Below are 12,241 nucleotides of genomic sequence, written 5' to 3'. Positions count from 1 at the left end.
CCTATCTGTATACACATCATCGTCTGTATATGTGTTGCTACGAAATTGTATAATATATTATTTAATTGATGTTGTACGTAGAATTGTGTTTGAGGCTATTAGGCGTTTAATATAGGTATGCGTTATTATAATATACTATATAGGTACTTACCTATATGTATTTTAAATTTAATATACATATAAGTCTCAATGTTAAACCCGTCCGTCTGGCGGACGACGTCGTAATAAACTAGAGACCTACTCAATGGGACAAAATAATTAGTAAAACGTTTTTTAGAACGAATTTTTTTTACTGAAACCGATTCTGGCGTTGAGGCTACGTGTTATAACCGCATAATGTAGCAGGACGTTATTCTGAGTTGCATCTAATTAAGAATATTTTTTAAACTAATACTTTAAAGATTTGTCACGGATAAGAAGTATAGGTACCTACAATTTTACACAAATCATTAACATAATGTTTTCCTATAAAAGGTATATAGCGAGTTTTAATTTTTATTATGTTCCAACTCATAAAAACAATAATTATAGAGTCTTAATAGACTTATAATTAGAGTGTTAATCGGACGTTTATGTCCAACGATAAGACATAAATCATAAATAATAAATAATGTATAATTTAAGTAAAATGCCCACCTTATTCTCTTCTTCAATCGATTGTTCTCGTCGAATAATAATTATACAGCTCGATTGAACTTTGTACGGTATATCAGTGTATATTATTTAGTATGTACATTTAATATTTAACAGAACGGTGCAACGGTTAACTGTTCTTGAGCCAAAGAAAGTAAATAGGAAATTAATTTTAAAATGTTCGATTCCAATCATGTACCTATATATGTGCAGTAGATGCGTCTTCTTTTTGGATCAAAATTAAATCGAAATATATTAAGCGCCGAAGGTGTATTATTATTTCTAATATCCTGCAGGACAGTATAATATAATACGTATAATAATAGCGACGATAGTAATTATTACGTGTTGTCGATTTCACATTTCGTGTTGACGGAGAACAGAATAATCACACGTTGCAGAATAAACACTGAACAATATTATATTATACTATAATATTATATTATATATATTATTTGTATAGTACCTATACATAACATCATCATTACGTGTATAAGTAACAATTTACGCCTACAAAGATATATATGAACACATTATTACATTAACGAGCAAAACCGAAATAATTGACGGAGAACACGACGGACGAGTAAAACTTCCCACAGTGATTTATAACGCTCTGAGGTATAAATAAACACAGCCGCGCGGGACCGAGGAGAAAAAAAATGATTTCTTTAAGCAGCAAAACTGCTCGTCGAACATCAAATGGAGTATTCGTGTGTATAGTGTACATTATATTATATGCCGGTCGATATATATATATATATATATCCGTAACGCTAATGTATAGCATCGTCGTATACAAATAATATATTATCATGCGGCGCGTCTTCTGGAGACCGACACAGCCGCGTATAAAATAATGTGAAATATTCGTTTGGTTTATATTATTATCATCATCGTCGTTATTGTTATTATTACGTACTTAACACTCTCCCGACTACACACATATAATACTAAATTATTATCGGTAGCAGTATCATAGTAATCAGTAGTATAGTACCTAGTAGTGGCAATCGTAGTACGAGGATAAAAATATGCACGCTCAACACGCGTTTTCGTCCTAGTTGGTTCGCACATAGGTACACATCGCCTTGTGTTTTTCAGTTTTCGCACATACTGCAATACCATACTAGCACTCCGTACCAATGCGTCTTGTATGAAATATTATATACATGTGACCTCAGCCAGAGCTTGTTGTTTGCATGTATAAATAATTATATATTGCCCCTTAAAAAGTTATGAGCACTTTTATCATTGAACATACCTACTTCCTTTACAATATTTCATTCCTGGTACTATGGCCGTACATAAGTCACTAGGTAGTAGCAGTTTAGCGCTGTTGTAGTAGAATATTTTCGACGGATAAGGATACGGCGTGCACTGCATAAACATGCGATGAATATCCGCACATATCGACTACCTGCTATATAGGTCCTAGACCCTAGTCCTAGTTTGATAATATATATTCCTACCTACATACACGAATTGTTCGCAACTGAAAGTCGCAAATACCATTCGAACCTATAAGCAAATATTTAAATCATTTAACGATATTTAAAAAACGAAATACATTTTATAACTTGGTATAAAAATGTTATGTTATTTGTAATTTTAATATTATTTGAAAACATAATAAGCTTAAAACAATCAGAATAATATAGGCATAACATTAAGATGCACAACTAAATGCAGTTATATTCTATTTTTTTTTTTATAAATGTATGAGCTACAATCGGTACCATCGTTAAAATTACTAGTCAAGTATTGATTTGTACTGATGATTTTTTTTAAAAATTAAATTAAGCTCTGTTGGACTTCAAAAAATCAGGGTTATTCGTCAGAGACACTACTAAATTATTGACATACGCTACATTATAATTTATGTTTTCAGATATTCGACACCTTTGCCCCTGCAATATATTATATATTTACCTATGTATATTTTGTACAACGTTTATTTTTTTCAGTATACCTACATAGGTACCTAGCTAAAAACTTAGCGTCTATTTACGACGGGGATGAATGCTTTATTGAGACGTCAATCCAAAAACCACAGCACCGCAAAACGTAAAGTGGCTTAAAGAAATACCCATCATATATATATATAGGTACCACCGGTACCAGTGTAAGAGTGCCTGTATACTAGATAGTAAACATAAAATATTTAATACGGTATAGAATTGTTTATTACAATGAGCGATAGAAATGAGTATAAATCTTAAAACATTTGCAACGGACTATTAAATCCGTTCGGCTAATAATGCGCAGGCCGCATTACTATATTACGGTGTCGGCGATGGGACGAAATGAAATGAAAAAAAAATTCACACACACAATAGCCGAAAATCGGGTACGAGGCAGAACTGGTGCGGCGACCGCGGTGTCTGGCCCGCGAACAATAATCGCCGCGGCCAATAATACAACACATTAATATTATATACCTAATGTTAAATATATAATAATATAAACTCGTATTTATTAATATCATATACATAATATATATATATGTATTATGTAATGCGATGATTTATAAAGCTTAGCGGCCATTTTATATTTCGTTGGTTAATCGTCATTAGACCCGGCTGCTGCGGTGGGGGGGCTCCCTCGTTTTCGTTTTTCGGTTTTCGTTTTTTTTTTTTTTTTGCAGCCGGTTTATATCATCCGCCTCGCTCGCGATGATCCGCTTATAGCCGCGACAGACCCGCTGCAGCGTTGTGTTGACTTATTCATGTGTAATGACCCTTCCGCCGCTCGTTTCGCACGTTTCGCGCAGCGGGCGCGACGCACGTATAATGATATATATTATTATATTATACGTCAGCGTGTACACACACACACACACACACACACACGTGTATAAGAGAGTTCTCCCCTGCGGGTAACCCCGGTAACCCCCCGGCGCATTGTTTGCGGACCGCGCGCGAGCTGGTATATAACCGAATTAGAGTACTTAGCGACACCCCTCGCAGTGGCGGCGGCGAGAGGGTTCGGCGTTCAGGGACCATTGGCAGCACACACACACACACACATTATATTATTATTATTATTATTATTGTATTCACGAATGTCATATTACCAGCGCAACTATACCACACTATAATACGCGTAGGTACTATTATTATTAATAATACTGCGTCTTCATTGTCGTGTAGCACCGGGGCAACCGCCATTTTATCACCGATTGCGTGTTACGCATATATATATATATATATATGTATATCGTACATGATAATATATTGTTCGTGCGTAGATTTGTATTTGTGCGTTTGTTTGTGATCATACGAGTTGGGTCGAGTACCTATAGATGTATTCGGGCGAAGTATATGGTTAACCAGCCGCGTCTCTCCGAGCGCCCCCCCCCCCTTATTATCGTGGCTACACAATGACTGCGATGCGAGCTGCATATGGCCATAATTAGAGCTTTAAAATTTCATGAAATCCGTTTTTCTTGAAATATGTAATTTATGTGAAAAATTCAATTACTATTATTATATCTAATATAGTTTGTAGTCATAAGCTTACAGCGCGTGAACATTTAAAAGTTTTTTTTATTATTGTATCGAATATTTAGTACAAACAATAGCTAATATCATAGCGAGTCAATTGATAAATTAAGTATATTAACCGATAACACAATCAATACGCTGTGCGTGAAGTTTAAAATGAATACAAATCAGTATAATATACCATAACAAAATATTATAGTACATTCTACTAACTACTGATTTCATACAGAGTTCATGATATAGATATAATCTGCAGTAACTAAACATTTTACCCCCCCCCCCCCAAAAAAAAAAAAAAAATAATTAAGTTTAGTAAATAAACTTAATTTTGGCCAACACATAGCCATATCAAATACCTAACACTACATTTACATTCGTAGTCATATTATGTATGATATCTGTGTAGGTAGGTGTATGTGCTAATGTTTTAACAATATAAACTATTAACCATGATTGTCACCTATCGAATATCAATAAGTAGGTGCATAATTAAATGCTACGTTAGCAATTTAAATTGATAATCCGTCATATTATTTTTTCTTGCGTCGATGTATATATTAAATGTAAGATTGTTATAGTGTAATACCCATAATAATAATCATAATATTATATTCCTTTTAACGCATGGATTATTCATTTTTCCTCATCATTTACTGATTATTATTTTACCACAGATTTTATAAAAAATTATAAAATTATAAAATTATTATATATAATTAATATTAACTGTGATTTTTCTATGTTTTTTGTTTATTCTATGGATGTTTTGTTTTTAAAGTTATTTTAGATGGTTTGATAAATTGTATTAACCACCAATTATTATTACATACTTAGTAACGCTATATAAAGTTGAACGAATTATTTATTAATATTTCATATACGTAATGTAATAAAACATATTATGGTTGTTACACGTTAGTTGTTTCAAATAAATAGATATTTTACTTTCAAACAGTTTTCAACTTAAAAGCCGGATTCACACTACATACGCCGTGATATGTTATGTTCCGTTTATGATATTATATCCACACATACATAGGCGAGCAAATGTTGGAAACACATTACTTTCAAGCATGGGCGAGCTTTCTCGGGGAAGAGTTGTAGCTAATGACTTATACTATTTTGATCCCTTATTGAAAATTTTAATCTCCAAAATATAAGTTGACAACAGTTTTGCTTTCATGAGATGTTATATTTAGGTACCAGCTACATCATAATATTATACAGCAGTTACTGACAATCAGTTTTTAAAGTTTGTACTCAACTTTAAAGCCAGATTCATACTACACGACGCGCCATGCAGTGCTGTTAACATATACATTTATATTATGTTGTATATTAACTTATTACTTTTTAACAGCTTTTAACATAACTTATAAGCGTAGTATATATCTCGTCTTGGGGGAAACGAGTATTGGTGGAAAAGGGAAAGGTACACTTTTGGTGGAAACGGGTAACACCCTTGAAAACATGTTGGCAATACGCGCTACACACGTTACCTACAAGTTGCATATTATTATATTCAACTCTATACACGACACGGTGTGCCAATTTTTCTGACCACAGCGTGCCTGCAGGGTGAGGGGTGCCCTGAAATCAAAATAAATATAATACCATGAACAGTGTTTTCGGTATAATTTAAGTAACACGAAAACCTGCACCACGAGTGTATGGATAGGAACAACAAGCTTTTGGTGACGGCACAGCATCGTTTGAAATTTGAGCCATGAATATTTTCTTACGCCGTCCCGAATTTTTGATATATGCCATACTAGGTATATTGAGGCAGCAATATTGAGTTGAAGAGACTATAGGCGTGAATGCGTGATAATGCGTCTCAGATATATTTTTGGATGGCCATTGAGTATTTAAACACAACCTCTATGGCTCTATCATGACTCAACGGGATCACAATGTTACATCTCAGAGATTGAATATTTCACAGAGGGTGGTGGCAGCCGCATATTGCAACATCCGCGCATCGTATAAAATTGTCGATAAGACAATAGAGAAACTCATCCTCTATCCGTGCATTCATTAAACGACACCAATATTAATTCACTGTCCATCACACATTCACTCGCGTTTGTGAAAGTAAACAGCGAACACGTTTTGGTCTTGAACCAAAAGGGCACGACGGACTCGGATAAAAGCTATAGTGCAGACGTTGATGACTACGTTTTCTTCTCCGGGGCTCACTGACTCTGGCTGACTTTGGCGACGAGAAAATTATAACGGTTACCCGGTAGTGAGAAACTAGCTACCGTGGTAGAGGTGACCGTTCTGGGTGTGTGTAGGCGTGTGGTTTACGTAATATACTAGCGAGCTGTTGATCGGGTAACCCAGAGTTATTTTCCGTCGGGAGTTCTCCTTCGAGGAAAATTATGGTGGCCCGATATCACTAATCTTTCCACACGTTCTCGACGAGCCGTCCTATTTTTATCGATTCTTTTATAACTGACTGATGGAAAATATTATTTTCTGTCCGATATGATATAGTAATCGTGAGATACAGGCAATGGCGATGGTTTCCGTGACGGTGTGACGGTCTGCAGTGGAAAACGTCGCAAGTCATTTTTTTCGCTTACGCCGTGCTGTTCGATTCTCAATCATATGCCGTAGCAGTTGGAGAATACTTAAAGTATTGTGCAGTGAGACAAAATCTCAGTGAAACGAATCTTTAATATGTATATGAGTAGAGGTACCTAACACCTATATTTGCGAGCCTATGATGTACAGTAGTTTTGTAAGATTCAATTAATAAAACTGGCTACAGTTATCGCGTGATCAACTGTGAGTCCTTAATTCCACAAAAAAAATTGTTTAATGATTTCTACTCTGTAGACTCTGTATCACCTAATTATAAATTCCAAAAATAATAATTTGAATAAACGGATAACGAATTTCGTAACGAATTCTTGTTGCAAAATCGTTTTTAAATTATAATATGCGCTGACGAATTGTAAATCACTTTATTCTACAGACTTCCAGAGTGAGATATCATGGTCTTGACTCTTGGTGATAAAATATTAGTATCAATAACTGCATATTATAACTTATAAGTATGGGAAGGAGGAAAATAAAATAGCCTCTGAAAAAGTATTTAAATCAAAAAATTTAAATATTTAATTTCGTTTCTAAGATTTGAGTCATACTATTATCGGAGTTATCGATAATATAAACAGGAAATATCATATATACCTACTGCAGAACATTGTAATTTTAGTAGTTCGTATAATTATTATAAACTTCGCTTTTCTGGGAAAAAAATATTCATTTCACAATCAGATATACAATAATATATATATATATAACATGTATAGTTTACAAGCAATTTCCGATCGATTAATACATGTTAAGCCACATATAAAATGAACAAAAACAAAACTCCAAAAAAATATAAATTGCACATATCATCAAAAACTAAAATCCATAGAGTTAATATTTACTAAAAATGTTCGAGTAATGTATTTTAAAATAAAAATTTTTACTTATTAGACGAGTACTCAAACAATTTTTTTATAAAAATTAACACATTTTATCTAAACAAACAAAAAAAATCACCACACCGCTGAATATATAATATTATACTTAAAATACGTGCACACGGATAAATTGGATAAATAAATATTTAAACATGGATATTCATTTATATTTGTGTCTAAATCATCCATTCCAATTATAACAGCAAAAATGTAATTATATAATGGCTATATAATTGTTCATATCCGTGAAGATAACCGTTAGATAACCATGGTTTGTATCGAACGATATCATATCTATATGGCCTATGTATTCCTGTAATATATATATATAATATATTATACTAATAAACATATTGTATGTAGTTAGTAGTTACCTACATACATATTTATTATCACAAGTGTGAGAGAACTTGCGATGTTCTTAAATCGTTAACCTTTTGATTTCAACATCAGACACCTATACAGAATAAAATACACAATATGTAACCATAAAAATGTATCAATTATTGGAGATTGATCTGTTAAAAACAAAATAATATCTCACGGCGTCAATTTTTTTGCTATCTATGACGAAAATTTTAGTGCGTGGCATTATTTGCGAAGGACTGCCAAGGATGCTAATTTATGCAGAGTCTCGATATAAACGAAGAGAAACAAAACGTTTATTATACACACGCCGTGTATATTGTATTATATGAATTTTATATTCGTCGAGAATTGAGAAATGTATACGGGGTATATAATAATGAGGTAATTGGAGTCATCCGATACGTCCGATGGATGAGTATGCATTTGAACGGCGCCTCATCCTCGTGTCGGTCATACTGATGAGTTAACATTATTACTATATACTGCGGTACATACGTGATATTTCTGTGCGTGTTAACTGTTATGTCGATATATGTATATATATATGTATGTATATATCATTACGAGACAGCTGTTCTATAGTATAGTTGCTTATATTTCGATTTATAAATATATATAATAGCCAATATTACATGCATATTGGAAAAGTCAACGTCACGTGTATTCGCACGCTCGGGATATAAATGAGACTCGTGAGAAATCGTAATACCGACGAAAACGAAAAAAAAAAATCGACAGACAAAATTATTATGAATCGAATATTTCGGTGTATGATAACCATCACTATACCCACCTATATACATTTTATTAGACGTTAAAAAAAATATATAATACCTACACTGCTATAAATTATATTCATATATTCATATATCGTGCCCCCTCGGTTAAATATATAGCAAAATTGAATCTTGATTGTTTTTCTCATATTTCGAAGTTTTTTTGTTTATTTTACAAAATATTTAAGTTTTTTTTATAATTTACTAATGCAGGTAGTGCAAATATACGTATCTTCAATGTAATTTAGTACATTTTCAAATTTGAGTAAATCAATAAATACACATTCGGTTTTGTACTATTCACTATTATTCAATACATACCGTCTTATACTGTATTGTATTATAATTTGTTTTGGTATGTGATAGAAAAAATATACAGGTATCTACATGTTTTATTCTTCTACAACTGACTTAAAAATTCAACAAGACTCTGTTGTAAATAATATTTATACCTGTTTTTTGAGAAATATTTTAGTAATACTTAGTACAAAAATGCAGATTGCCAAATTTTCATCTAATTTGAAAAATTAATTTAACTTAATTGTTTTTAAAAAAGGATTTGAAAAATAATTTGAAAAATGTATTCGGAAAAACTTTATTCAGATGGTTATTTAAGCAAAAATATATTCGAATAATTCCTTACCCTGCAAAAGTACATGCATATTATTTTAGTGGATGAGCCTTGGTTAATCATTGTATATTATATAACAATTTCAAGTAATAAATAAGCTTTAGTAGACGAAAATATGTCACAACTAGGTGGTTAAATTATCAAATTGACATGCAATTAGACGAGTAGGTTTGTAACTATATATATCGTTAGAGTCTAGAGTGTTTAGATTTTAGAGGAGTTACCATAATTAGGAAGCTATAATAGACTAAAAAAAAAAAATTGCAGCGTTAAGAAATTATTAAAGGCGAGTGGGGGCACCAATTATAAATTTCTAAATTATTATACAAATGTAATTTCATTAAAAACACAGTGATATTATTTAATTATAATGTTGTATTATAATATGTCCATATGACCCGCGTGACATATACCTATTATTATTATTTATTTATATTATTATCTATATAGGTATTCAGATGCCATAATTATGTTCAAATAATAAGACGGAATTATTATTTTATTTCAAAATACATAGTTACGATAAAGTCTCCGGAAAGCCTACCCATATTATAATTTACTATGTTATATTAGGATAATAGGATAGGTTTATTCTATCATATTAAAATACAAAGTAGCTGAGGCCAGTGATTGTTTACAAGTGTAGGCTTAATAATTTGTGTATAATATGCGATAGAACATGTAAAGACTAGACGCACAACAAAACATGCAAAACAATAATATTATTATAATTATATATCGTTTGAAAGTTTAAATCTCGAGAAATTTATACACACACACAAAACGAGTCATCAGGACGTATTTATAAACTGTTAATTATATGGAAATAGCGCGCATTCGCATATATTATAACAATATCACTTAAGGTATATATTATGTATATTATAATAGTAAAAGAAAATGTAATATTATATATGTTTATTTTATACTCGACTGCCCACTCGATGTGTGCAGCAGTTCGCCGTCTAAATCCGCCACCGGTCGATAAAATTTAAGTAGTTTAAGTAGGAGGATAGGTCACAACAATAATAATATAGTAATAAAAATAATACGAGAGGTGCAGAATCAACGTGGTTGTAATAATATCGGCGAGACGAAACAATGAAATTGCCACGTGGCACAGAGGTGCAGAGGTGTTTAATGAATCATTTGTTATAGGCGTGCGCGCAACGTTATGAAAACATTATAATATAAAAGTTAAGACCATAGAATTCTAGGTAATATTAAATAAACTATAATTTGACGTCCGGCGTGAGAATGGGAAAATAAAGTTTTGATTATTTTGAAGTCACCCACACACATTTTACAAAACTTATTATGTTAATATCAATAGTAGAGTTGGTCACAATTTTTTTTAAATAATAATTATTCGAATAAAAAACTATTTTTTAAATAAAAATGTACTTGAATAATGCCCTACCTGCTAATCCCATCGATAAAACTGAGTGACAGAGATATAATTTTAGTTTAGTACTACGTAGGTTCTATATCGCTCAGATCTCTTATCCTAGAGCATTGGATATTAAACATGATACAACATTATAAGTATTACTTAGTAGTTTTATTATATTCTTCGACAACGAATAATCGCCTGAAAGTCCGACACACGTGTTGCATTGTTGCGTCCATGTCATCGATCCGTCACTTTTTTAGGCGGTCTCCAGTTTCCACCCAAGTCCTTCTATAGTTTTGAAATAATTATTTTGTTAAAATAAGAGAAATAATTTAGATTCTGATCGAAGCTATGAATGTATTGATTCCATAATGATGTGTTTTTTATTTTTTTTTTGTGTCTTTGTACGCGATAATTAGTTGAAATAATGCTTCGATTGATTTCAGCTTCAATATATTGTTCGACAGGATTGAGGATAGTGAATCTAAATGATTGAAGAGGTCAACATTTAAAATTCCCAGTAGTTTTCAAAAGCACAGAGAAAAACCAAAATAAATATGGAAAAATGGGGATTTCTTACTCAGATTTTCGACAAAATCAATTTTGGTTTTTGTAACAGAATGTTTATATATTAATCAAAATATTTTGACTTCTTTTGTGCTGTTTAGTGTTTACGGACATTTTCACTTTCCAATTTGTTTAGTTTTTTTTCTATATATTTCTATAAAATTGTATTTGTTAAGTCAAAAATTTCGAAATGTTTTTACCAATGGTTAAACGTTAACATAATAAGGCTAATAATATACTGTTACAATAGCGTTTGAAAAATGTTGAAAATACATTGTCATGATTTTATTTTATAAGTATTTAAACTTCAAATTTTAACGATTGTATCAAACTGAAAGTGTACAACTTATTTTGTAGTTAATTTTTTTTTTATGTATGAAGTTACATATAAGTAGTTTATTCTGTCCGAAAAATCTAAAAAATATAAATGCAATTTTTTTTAATTACTTTAAATGTGCACGAAATTACATATTTTATCCAAGAATAACGGTTCTTTTCATTTTTTTATTATTTAAAAATATCATTCTTTGGATACTTGAAAATTTTAAAGTAGGTATATTATTATATTTTATACACATAATTACATTTACAAACGCAATTTTTTCTACGAAAATTAATTTAGCTTTTAGTAAAATAAGTTACTTTAATCATAATAATAAAATAAAATATACCTACTTAAAATTATTATATGCTGACAGACTGTCTTCTCTGAGAATCTTTTTTCGTATGTTATGATTTTATATCATTGAATTCAAATTCAACACATATCATTACAGTGACTTTCTAGACACCTAATGAACAGCACGAAGTTACTCAATACCCGCTCTTTTAATGAATTTATTCTATTTTATTTTAAAGTAAAAAAAACTGTATTTATAAAG

This window comes from Myzus persicae, unplaced genomic scaffold (genome assembly GCF_001856785.1).
Source record: "Myzus persicae strain clone G006 unplaced genomic scaffold, MPER_G0061.0, whole genome shotgun sequence".
NCBI classification, from domain to species: domain Eukaryota; kingdom Metazoa; phylum Arthropoda; class Insecta; order Hemiptera; family Aphididae; genus Myzus; species Myzus persicae.
Note: the sequence above shows the minus strand (reverse complement) of the source record.